The sequence below is a fragment of the Mustela nivalis genome (assembly GCF_964662115.1).
Source record: "Mustela nivalis genome assembly, chromosome: 6".
NCBI classification, from domain to species: domain Eukaryota; kingdom Metazoa; phylum Chordata; class Mammalia; order Carnivora; family Mustelidae; genus Mustela; species Mustela nivalis.
The window spans coordinates 30,057,273-30,070,023 of NC_139025.1; the positions used below are offsets into that span (position 1 = coordinate 30,057,273).

The 12,751-nt window shown below is 38.7% G+C and overlaps 1 long non-coding RNA gene across 1 annotated transcript in view; it reads left to right on the forward strand.

Moving 5' to 3' along the window:
• Positions 1-255: 255 nt before the first annotated feature.
• Positions 256-12,751, forward strand: part of LOC309866322 — a 58,868-nt gene continuing 46,372 nt past the window's right edge. Inside the window, exon 1 of the long non-coding RNA XR_014312577.1 lies at positions 256-349. This is a non-coding gene — a long non-coding RNA (uncharacterized lncRNA). The remainder of the gene's footprint in view (positions 350-12,751) is intronic.

Below are 12,751 nucleotides of genomic sequence, written 5' to 3' on the forward strand. Positions count from 1 at the left end.
TGGGACGCGAGCCCGGGGGTCAAAGGACGAAACATAGCGTTCAGTTTAGATCGTAAGAGCGCGTCCTCTTGCGTCCCACCGCGCCACCTGCCTTTTAGAGTTCCTGCAGGAAGCCGGTGATGTGGCAGAACAGCCCTGTGACCCCGACCCCCCAAACTACCGTCACTTTGCAGTAGAGGAGCCAAATCCCGGATTCCAAGTTGGAGACGTAGCAGCAGCTTAGTGGAGGGTGACAGAAGGACAGTGGAAGGAACTGGAAGGAAAGCAAGCCCTGTGCCCAGACCAACTTGCTGAGACAGCTGCGGTGGACCTCAGTTCCCATGCGTCTCTGCCACCTCATCTCAGGCTGGTAATAATTTCACACTACAGTTCAGTTCATTGTTCAAAGCACTTCATGCGATTTAAGTAATCTAGACCTCATGAGTTGTCCAGATGAGCCAGCCGGTGCGGGGTTGACCGGCAGTGCCTAGTGTAATGCTCTTCAGGTATACAGTAGGCAAGGGGCCTGGGTGGCTCAGTTGGTTGGGCATCTGACTCTCGATCTCAGCTCAAGTCTTGATGTCAAGGTCATGAGTTCAAGCCACCCGTTGAAATCCACGCTAGGCGCGGAGGCTACTTTAAAAAAAAAAAAAAAAAAGGCATACAGTAGGCACTAAATGGCTGCCGGTTGTATTGTTAGTAATTTGAAAGTTGGCCATCAAGTGTTGAGGCTGCGGCATCTGCCGGTGAGGTGTGGTATTGCAGCCGAATTCCGTCGCTGGTCACCTGGTGAGGAAGTGACATTGTGGCCCTCCAGGAGCCAAGAGGGGAGATCAGGAGACCCTAAAGAGAAATGTGGAAGTCAAGGTTACTGGGGAAAGAAGGGGGACAGTGCGGAGGGACTAAAATTTCTACTATAGTGGTTTTCTTACACACCAGAAATGCAATAATTCGCTGATTGCCGTGATTGTAAAATCACTTGGAAAACAGGTGTAAGCGGTACGCACATCCTTCTTTGCTTAGAAGGTCCTTGCCCTGTAAAGTAGGGAATGCCTGTGATACCAGAGTGTTTTTCACATTGACCCCAGCTCTTTTGGAGAGACTAAAGTTATTTGATAAGCATATTATTTCACACTGAGATGCGCATTGGACCAATGAACGCTTTCTGATAGTTGGGTTGAGACATGGTGGTGAGAGAATGTGTCCCTGGGGATATTGGCCGTCCCTGGGCCACAGCCAGGTCAGGAATTTCTGATTTGAGGGTCACTTAGCTGCTGTGATGGTTCATGATCATTAATGTATCTGTCATTCTTTGATTCAGCCTTGCATCACCCAGAGAGAACTTGCTCAGCATCCTTGTTCCGTGGGAGGCAGGGGGTCAGGTAAACTAGAAGTTGCCCAGCTTACAGGGTTGAAGAGCTTTGAAGGGCTGGACCACCTAGACAAAGTACTTCCTAGAAGTCTCTCAATCCCTAAAATTGGAATGAGGCTATTTTCCCCTATATGACTTTATAATTTTGGGGAGTCAATGTGGTACATGTAAAACAATTTATAAATATATTAATGACTATCTTTCTGATATTTTGCTGGGTCCTATCACTATTTTAATAAGAATTGTTTTCCCTAAGCCACCTTTGGGTTGGGGGATGAGCTTCAGGGAACATACACACGAACTACCTGCTAACCACCAAGCAGAGTCCTTCCAACCGTGCCTGAATGCCCTGTGGCATTCACTCTGAGACCTCACCATTTAAAAATCTTTTTCTTGCTCATTTCTGCATAAAAGTAATATCTCCGCTTTATACATTGCTTCCTGTACAGAACTATTTTAATTATGTTCTTCATTCGGAAAAGGAATTTTCCTTCCCTTTCTGGAAAATGCTGGCTCAGCACTGTAAGCTAATGGCGTGTCTAGGTTACCTGATAGGAACTGAAATTATTTGTACAACTTGGGGGCTAGGGGAGGAATAGCTATTTGTTAACGTGTCTCTGCATTTGATTTTTTATTATAACAAGTGTAAATTACTTTCATGATTTAAAGATATTTTTTATATTTTTGTCAAAATAGAACTAACCTAAAACCATCTTAACCATTGAATGTACAACTTTAGTAAAATTAAATACATTTGAATTGTTAGGCAGCCACCGCGGTTTACTGCCATCACTCTTCCTTTTGCACATATGAAACTTTATACCTATTAAACCATCACTCAGTTCTCCCTCCCCAGCCCCTGGCAACCTCCATGCTACTTTCTGTCTTTAGGATTTGACTATTCAAAGTACCTCCTGCAATTGGAATCAGACACTATTTGTCTTTTTGCGACTGGCTTATTTCCCTGAACATAATGTCCACATTCATCCATGGTATGCCAATATATGCAGAATTTCCATCCTTTTTAGAGTTGAATATTTTCCCATTGTATATGTCTATCACATTTTGTTTACCCGTTTACTGATCAATAAACACTTGTATTGCTTTTGTGCTTTAGCTATTATGAAGAATGCTGCTGTAAACACAAGTGTGCAACTACCTCTTTGAGACCTCGCTTTCAGTTCTTTGGAGTTTATACCCGGAAGTGGGATTGCTGGATCCTATGGTGATGCTATTTTTAGTTTCGGGGGAAACCTCCTTCCTATTTTCCACAGTGGCAGTACCATCTGTTTCCCACCAGCAGAGCACAAGGGCTCTGATTTCTTCACACCCTCTGCAATATTAGTTTCCTGGTGTTTTGATAGTAACCATCCCAATGGGTATGAATGGTATCTCAATGTAGTTTTGATTTGGACTTCCACGAAGATTCGTGACATTGACCATCTTTTCCGTACTTACTGGCCATTTGTACGTATCTCCCGTTTGGAGAAAGGTCTGATTTTGAATGTCTTTGGTGGTGGTTACATTTGAGGTGTCCTCTATATATTCTGAACATGAATCCCTTATCAGATAAGTGATTTGCGGATATCTTCTATCGTTCGTGGGATGCCTTTTTACTCTCTAGATAATGTCCCTTGACATACATATTTTTTAAAATTTTCATGAAGTTCATCTTGTCTGTTTTTTTCTTTCATTGCCTATGGCATCATATTCAAGAACTCATCACCAAATTCAAAATCATGAAGTTTTATCTTACGTTTTCTTCTAAGTTTTATTGTTTTCGGTACTTAATTCATTTTGAATTAGTTTGTATGTGGCCTTAGTTAAGGGTTCAGTTTCACCTTTCTGCATGTGTTTTCCCATGCAGTTTTCCCTGCATCATTTTTGGGAAAGACCGTCCTTTCCCCATGAATGGTCACGGCACCATTTTGTCATTATGTCAAAAATCATTTGACCTTCTATGGAAAGGTTTATCTCTGGACTCTCCATTCCACTGGTCTAGATGAATGTCTTTATGCTAATACCGCAGTGTTTTGATTACCGTCACTTTATAGTAGACTTTGAACATTTTTTTTTTTTACAGTTTGAAGGAAAATTGAACTACAGCAATGTTAAAGGCTGCAATGATTTAACTTACATGCTGTGAAATGATTACCATAAGTAGTTAACACCTGTCATTTCATATACAGCATTAACTAGAATCACCATGTTGTACATTACATTACCTAGTACTTATTTATCTTATAACTGGAAGTTTGTACATTTTGACCACCTCAACCAATCTCCCCTCCCCTGCAGCCCCTGCTTCGGGGGACCAAATTTCTAGAAGTTTGCGTGGAGTTTTATTGTTTGTGTTTTGTTTTTGATTCCGTGTAAAAGTAAAATTACATGGTATTTGTCTTTCTCTGACTTAGTTCACTTAGCATGATCCCCTGAGGATCCATCCATGTTACTGCGAATGACGACATTTCAGTCTTTTTGGTGGGCAAACTGTGTTCCACTGTTATGTGTACCACAAATTATTTATCCATTCATCCATCACTGGAGGGACACATAGGTTGCTTCCATGGCTAGGCTATTGTAAGTTATGTTGCTATGAACATGGGCATGCAGGTATCTTTTTGAGTTAGTGTTTTTGGGTTTTTTGGATAAATACCCAGAAGTGGAGTTGCTGGTAGTTTCTATTTTATCTATCATACGGTAGTTCTATTTTTAATTTCTTGGGGAACCTCCATACTGTTTTCTGCTATGGCTGTATCAATTTACATTCCCACCAACAGTGCACATGCGTTCCCTTTTCTCCACACCCCGGCCAGCATTTGTCATCTCTTGTCTTTTTTGTCATTCCTGACAGGTTGTGAGGTAACTTGTCATTGCGGTTTTGATTTGCATTTCCCTAATGATTAGCAATATTGAGAAGCCATTCACATACCGATTGGCCATTCTTATGTCTTCTTTTTGTTTAAGATTTATTTATTGGAATAGAAAGAGGGCACGCACGAGGTGGGGTGAGGGGTGGAAAAGGGAGGGGCAGAGGGAGAAGCAGACCCCTGCTGAGCAGGGATCCAGCCTCAGGGCTCGGATCCTATGATCCTGAGATCATGACCTGAGCCTAAGGCAGACTCTTAATGGACTAAGCCACCCAAGCACCCCCATTCTTACATCTTCTTTGGAAAAATGTCTATTCATGTCCTATGCCCATTTTTTAATTAGATTGTTCTTCTGCTTTTGAATTATATGGGTTCATTATTATATTTTGAGGGTGAATCCCTTGGCAGATACATGGTTTGCAAATATATTTTCCCATTCTGTAGGTTGTCTTTTCATTTTGTTGATAATTTTTTTCACTCTGCAGAAACTTTAAGTTTGATGTAGTCCCTCTTGTTTATCTCTGATTTTGTCGCTTGTGTTTTAGGTGTCCTATCTAAAAAAATCATTGCCCAGACCTATGTCAAGGATCTTTTTTCCCTATATTTTCTTTTAGGATATTCATGGTTTCCAGTCTTATATTTAAGTTTATATCCATTTTCAGTTAATTTTTGTAAGTAGTGTAAGATAGGGGTCTAGTTTCAATCTATTACCTACAAATACCCAATTTTCTTGGCACCATTTATTGAAGAGACTGTCTTTTCTCCGTTGAGTATTCTTGGCTCCCTTGTCAAATAATAGCTGATCATATATGCATGGGTTTATTTCTGGGGTCTCAGTTCTGTTCCTTTGGTCTATATGATGTTTTTTATGCCAATATAGTATTTTGATTACTATAGCTTTATAATACAGATTAAAATCAGGAAGTGATTGTGTTGCCTCCTGCTTTGTTCTTCTTTCTCATGATTGCTTTAGCTATTCAGGGTCTTTTGTGGTTCCATATAAATTCTATTTATTTATTTATTTTTTTTACTTTTTAAAAAATGCTATTGGAACTTAATAGGGATTGCATTAAATCTATAGGTGTCTTTGGGTACTAAGGACACTTTTAACAATATTAATTCTTCCAATCTATGAACACAGGATACCTTTACATTTATTTGTATCTTACTCTTTTTTCATCATGTTTACAGTTTTCGGTATACAGATGGTTCACCTTCTTGGCTAAATTGTTCCTGAATATTTTATTGTTTTTGATCCTACTATAAATGGATTTTTTTTTCTTTTTCAAATAGTTCATTGTTCGTGTATAGAAATGCTACAGATTTTTGTATGTTAATGTTGTATCCTGCAACTTGACTGAATTTGTTGATTAGATCTAAGTTCTTTGGTGGAGTCGTTAGGATTCTTCATATATAAAATCATGATGTCATCTGCAAATAGAGAAAATTTCACTTCTTTCTTTGCATTTCAGATCCCTTGTACTTATTTTTCTTGCCCAATTGCTCTGGCTAGGACTTCCAGTACTAGGTTGAAGAGGAGTAGTGAGAGTGGGCACCCTTGTCTTTTTTTCTGATCTTAGAGCAAAGGCTTTCAGCCTTTCATCCTTGAGTATGCTGTTGGCTGTGGGCTTGTCATATGTAGCCTTCATTATGCCTTCCTGTGCCTAATTTGTGAAGAGGTTTTATCATGAATGGATGCTGAATTTTGTCAAATGCTAAAGCTTTCTGTGTCTATTGAAATGATCATATGATTTTTTCCTTTTCATTCTATAAGGTACATCACATTGATTTGTGCATATTGAATCACCCTGGCATCCCAGGGATACATTCCATTTGATCATGGTGAATGACCTTTTTACTGTGCTGCTTAATTCAATTTGCTAGTATTTTACTAAGAAATTTTTGGCTTTGATATCAAGGTAATGTTGATCTCATAAAATGAGTTCAGGAATGTTTCCTCCTCTTCCATGTCTTTTATTTTGGGTCATTTTGGTGACATAATTAATAACATTATGTTAGTTTCAGGTATACATCATAATTATTATTTGTATGTGTAACAAAGTGATGACCACAATAATCCTAGTCAACATGTCACTGTACATGGTTATAAATTACTTTTCTTGTTATAAGAACTTTTAAGATATACTCTGTTGGCAACTTCCAATAGACAATACAGTCTTATTATCTATAGTCACCAACCTGTACATTATATACCCTTGACTTATTTTACAACTGTGAGTCAACTTATTTTGAGTCACCTATTTCTGCTAGCCCCTCTCCCCTGCCCCCTCGCCACTGCCAACAACCAAACTGTTCTCTGTGGGTTTAAGATTCCATATACAAACTATATAAAAGGTATTTGTTTTTCTTTGACTTAACTTAGCACAATGTTCTCCAGGTCCATCTATGTCATTGCAAATTGCAACATTTCATTCTATTTTATGGTTAAATAATGCCATTGTATGTATGTACCACATTTTCTTTCTCCACTCATTGGTCAATGGACACTTAAGTTGTTTCCATATCTTAGCTCTTGCAAATAATGCCCTGAACATGGCATGGGAATACATATATCTTTTTGAGTTAATGTTTTTGTTTTCTTCAGATAAGTATCCAGAAGTGGAGTTGTTGGATTGTAATGTTAACTCTATTTCTTTTTTAAGATTTTTAATTTATTTGACAGAGAGAGATCACAAGTAGGCAGAGAGGCAGGCAGAGAGAGAGAGAGGAGGAAGCAGGCTCCCTGCCGAACAGAGAGCCTGATGCAGGCGGGACTCATCCCAGAACCCTGAGATCATGACCTGAGTGGAAGGCAGAGGCTTAACACACTGAGCCACCCAAGCACCCCCCTATTTTTAATTTTTTGAGGAAGAGCCATACTGTTTTCTGTAGGGGCTGCATTAATTTAGATTTCCATCAACAGTGCACAAAGATTCCCTTTTCTCCACATTCTCACCAACACTTATTACTTGTCTTTTTGATAATAACCATTCTAACATGTGTGAGATGATGTCTCATTGTGGTTTTATTTGCTTTTCCCTAGTGGTTTGACGGCACCTTTCATGTCTCAGCTTTATGTAGGTCTCTTCGGGAAAATGTCTTTCTTTTTTTTTTTTTTAAGATTTTATTTATTAGAGAAAGCACAAGCAGGGGGAGTAGCAGGGGAAGGGGGGAAAGCAGGCTCCCCACGGAGCAGGGAGCCTGATGCACGACTTGATCCCAGGACCCTGGATCATGACCTGAGTCGAAGGGAGATGCTTAACTGAACAGAGTCACCAGGCACCCCCCTTTGGAAAAATGTCTATTCAGATATTCTTCCCATTTATCTTTTCTTTTTTCCTTGTTTAGTATCATTATATGAGTTCCTTTTATATTTGGGATATTAACCTTTTGTCAGATACATAATTTGCAAATATTTTTCTCCCATTTATTAGGTTGCCTTTTCCATGTTGTGGATTATTTCCTGTACTGTGCAGAAGCATTTCAGTTTGATGTAGTTCCATTTGTTTATTTTTGCTTTTGTTGCCTTTGCTTTTGGTGTCAGATTTATTTATTTCATTTTATTTTTTAAAAGATTTTATTTATTTATTTGACAGACAGAGATCACAAGTAGGCAGAGAGGCAGAGAGAGAGGAGGAAGCAGGCTCCCTGCTGAGCAGAGAGCCCGATGCGGGGCTTGATCCCAGAACCCTGGGATCATGACCTGAGCTGAAGGCAGAGGCTTTAACCCACTGAGCCACCTAGGCGCCCCTTGGTGTCAGATTTAAAAAGTAGCACCATGACCAATGTCATGTTACAGCCTGTGTTTTCTTTCAGGAGGTTTATGGTTTCAGGTGTTATGTTCAAGTCTTTAATTCCTTTTGAGCTAATTTTTGTGTGTGGTGTAAGATACTCATTAGTTTCATACTTTTACATGTGGCTGTTTTGTTTTCCCGGCACCACTTACTGAGAAGGCGATCCTTTCCCCATTGTGTATTACTGGCTCCTTGGTTGTGAATTAATTGACACTATATGTGTGGGTTTATTTTGGGGCTCTCTTTTCAATTCCTTCAGTCTATGTGTCTGTTTTTTTCTGCTGCTACCATACTGTGTTGATTACTATGGCTTTGTCATGTAGTTTGAAATCCGAGCATGATGCTTCCCTCTCTGTTGTTGATTTTCAAGATTAGTTGGCTATTCCTGGTCCTTGGTGGTTCTATACAAATTTTAGGATTGTTCTTTTTTTTTTTTGTTTTGTTTTGTGTTGAAGATTTTATTTATTTGATGGAAAGAGAGAGAGAAAGACAGAAGGGAGACAAAACATGAGCTGGGGGAGGGGAAGATGGAGAAGTGACTCCCCTGCTGAGCAGGGAGCACGGTGTGGGGCTCCATCCCAGGACCCCCAGATCATGACCTGACCCAAGGGCAGACACTTAACTGACGGAGTCTCCCACACACCCCTAGATTTGATTTTTTTTTTTTTTTGGCAAGTGTATTTCATGGGAGTTGGTCTGTACTTCTACCAAGAGGCACACAACATCTGTGATCTTTGCTTCATTTGGGGATCCATTAATTTATTAGCAGTTGTCAATGATTTTTTTAAAGAATTTATTTATTTGAGAGGGTGCACTCACACACAAGTGAGGTGAGGGGAAGAGGGAGAAGCAGACTCCCCTCTGAGCAGGAAGCCTGATCCGAGACTTGATCCTGGGACTCCGGGATCATGACCCAAGCAGAAAGCAGGCGCTTAATCAACTGAGCCACCCAGGGGCCCCTAGGATTAAAACGCTATTGGAATTGTAATAGGAACGGCATTGAATCTATAGTTTGTGGGGATTGTATGGGTATTTTAACAATATTCTCCCAATTCTATGCATGATTATCTTTCCATTTGTTTGTATTTTGTAGTTCATCTTTTACTTTCCTTTTCCCTTTCTCTCTGTTGTGGTTACGAGAAACTTCTTCAGTGATGTGCTTAGATCCCTTTCCCGTTATCTTTTGTGTATCTGCTGTAGGTTTTTGCTTGTGGTTACCATAAGGATTACTTAAAACAGTTTATAACAGTTTAAGTTGATAACAACTTAAGTTTGAAGGCATTCTAAAGCTCTGAATTTCTGCCACCCCCTCATGTTTCATATTTTTGATGTCCCATTTCACATCTTTTAAAGTCGTGTATCCCTTTATTAATTACCGTATAGTTATTTTTGCTACTTTTGTCTTTTAACCTTCACACTGGCTTTATGCAACTCCTCTACTGCCTTTACTGTGTATTTACCTCCGCAGTGAAGTTTCTTCTGTCAGGCGTTTTCTCGTTACCAGTCAGCCTGAGGAAGTCCCTTCAATGTGTCTTCTAGGGCTGGTGTAGCAGCGGTGAAATCCTGCATGTCTGGAAAACGTTCTCTCGTCCATTCTGAGTGATCATCTTTCCAAGCTGTGTGTTTTGGGTTTGTGACTTTTAGCACTTTTTTAAAACTTTTAAAAATTGTAATCCTGGATAGTTAATTAACATACAGTGTCCCATTAGTTTCGGGTGTACAACAGAGTGATTCAGAGATTTTTTCCATGACTTGGAGCCCATCACGGTGAGTGTTCTCACCCCCTTCACCCTTTTCTCCCATCCTCCCACCCAGCTCCCTGCTGCACACCACCAGTTCGTTCTCCTTAGGTAGGAGTCTGTTCTTTGGTTTGTCTTTTTTTTCCCCCTTTGTTCATTTGTTTCTTAAATTCCACGTATCAGTGAAATCATACAGTTATTTGTCTTTATTTGTTTTGCTTAACACTGCTTCGCCAGCATTGTTGTAAATGGCAAGACCGCCTTCCTTTTTTACGACTGAATAATATTCCGTCATACATATACATACCACATCTTCTTCCTCCATTCATCAGTTGATGAACACTTGACCTATTTCCATAATTTAGCTCTTGTAAATAATGCTGCGATAAACATAGGGGTGCGTACATCCCTTTGATTAAGTATTTTTGGTGGTTGCCTCTGGTTGCATTCCCACCCATGGTGCACCAGGGGTCCTTTCTCTCCATACCGGTGCCAGAACTTGTTTCTCCTTGTGGTTTTTATTTTAGCCATTCTCACAGCCTGAGGTGGTATCTCATTGCAGTTTAGAGTTGCCTTTCCCTGATGCTGAGTGATGGCAAGCACTTTTTTATGCGTCTCTTGACACATCTGTGTGTCTTCTTTGGAGAAACATCTGTTCATGTCTTCTGCCCATGTTTAAATTGGATTATTTTGTTTTGGAGGGGTGTTGAGTTGTATAAATTCTTTATTTGGATACTGGTCCTTAGTCAGATATGTCCTTTGCAAATCTGTTCTCCCATTCAGTGAGTTGCTTTTTAGTTTTCTTGATTGTTTCCTTCGCTTTGCGGAAGCTTTTTATTTAGATGTAGTCCTAATAGTTTATTTTTGTTTTCACTTCCCTTGCCTCTGGAGACATATCTAGGAAAATGTTGTTATGGCCTATGTCAGAGAGGTTGCTGCCTTTGCTGTCTTCTAGGATTTTTATGGTTTAAGGTCTCATATTTAGATCTTAAATTCACTTTGAGTTTATTTTTACGTATGGTGTAAGAGAGTGGTCCAGTTTCATTATTTTGCATGTAGCTGTCCAGGTTTCCCAACATCATTTTTTAAAGAGACTGTCTTTTTCTCATTCTGTGTTTCTTCTTCCTTTGTTAGAGATTAATTGACCGTATAATTGTGGGTTTATTTCTGGATTTTCTATTCTGTTGCATTGATCTATGTGGCTGTTTCTATGCCAGTTCACAGTATTTTGATTACCCAGGCTTTATAAGATAACTTGAAGTCTGGAATTGTAATACCTCTAGTTTGTTTGTTTGTTGTTCAAGATTGCTTTGGCTATTTGGGGTGTTGTGTGGTTCCATACAAATTTTAGGATTGTTTGTTCTCCTTCTGCCAAAAAAAAAAAAAAAATGCTGTTTGTACTTTGATAAGGATTGCATTAAATCTGCAGGTTTCTTTGAGTGGTATAGACATTTCAACAATATTTGCTTTTACCAATCTGTGAGCATGAAATGTCTTTATTTTGTGTTGTCTTTAATTTCTTTCATTAGTGTTTTATAGTTTTTAGAGTACAGGTCTTTCATCTCTTTGGTTAAGTTGTTTCTTAGATGTTTCATTGTTTTTGCTGCAGTTGTAAATGGGATTGTTTTCTTAGTTTCGCTTTCTGCTGTTTCATTATTAGTGTACAGGAGTGCAACAGATTTCTGTATGTTAATTTTGTATCCTGCAACTGTACTAAATTCATTGATCAGTTCTACTAGGTTTTTGGTGGAGTCTTTAGGGTTTTTGATATGTAATAGCATGTCATCTGCAAGTAGTGAAAGTTTTACTTTTTCCTTACCAATTTGGATGCCTTTTATCTCTTTTTCTTATTCCAATACTGTGTTGAATAAAGGTAGTGAGAATAGACACCCTTTTCTTATTCCTGTTCTTAGGGGAAAAGCTTAGTTTTTTTCCCATTGAGTATGATATACACTGTGAGTTTTTCATATAAGGCCTTTATTCTGTTGAGGTATGTTCCCTCTAGACTTCCTTTGTTGAGAATTTTTATCACAAATAGATGTTGTACTTTGTCAAATGCTTTTTCTACATCTATTGAAATGCTCATAGGGTTTTTATCTTACTGATATAATGTATCCTGCTGATTGACTTGCAAAAATTGGACCACCCTTACATCCTGGATAAAACCCAAATGGTCATGGTGAATGATTTTTTTAAATGTATTGTTGGATTTGGTTTGTTAGTATTTCATTGAGGATTTTTGCTGTATGTTCATCAGAGATAATGGCCTGTAGTTCTTTTTTCTTGTGATACATTTATCTGGTTTTGGTAATAGGGAGATACTGGCCCCAGAATGACTATGGAAGTTTTCCTTTCCCTTCTATTTTTTGGGATAGTTTGAGAGGAATAGATATTAACTCTTTAAATGTTTGGTAGCATTCACCAAACTGTCTGGTCCTGGACTTTTGTTTGTTGGAAGTTTTTTTTTTTTTTTTTACAGATCCAGTTTCATGGCTCGTAATTGGTCTGCTCAAATTATCTATTTCTTCCTGCTTTGGTTTTGGTAGGTTATGTATTTCTAGGAATTTATCCATTTCTTCTAGATTGTCCAATTTGTTAGCATGTAATTTTTAATAATGTTGTCTTACAATTTTTATTTCTGTGGTGGTGCTATTTCTTCCTGTTTCATCTGTGAGTTGTTTCCTTGGGTCATTCTCTCTTGCTTGCTCTCTTATGAGTCTGGCTAGTGGTTTAAAAATGTTGGTCTTTTCAGAGGGCCAGCTTCTGGTTTCATTGATCTGTTCCTTTTTGTTTGTTTGTTTTCCCTATATCATTTATTTCTGCTCTAATCTTTATTCTTTCTTTCTGCTGGTTTGGGATTTTGTTTGTTAAATCCATCTGGCCCAGTGTTTCACTTAAAGCCACTGTTTCCTTATTGATTTTCTGTTTGGATGATCTGTCCCATTGACATAAAGGAGATGTTAAAATTCCTTACTATTATTGTATTCCTATTGATTA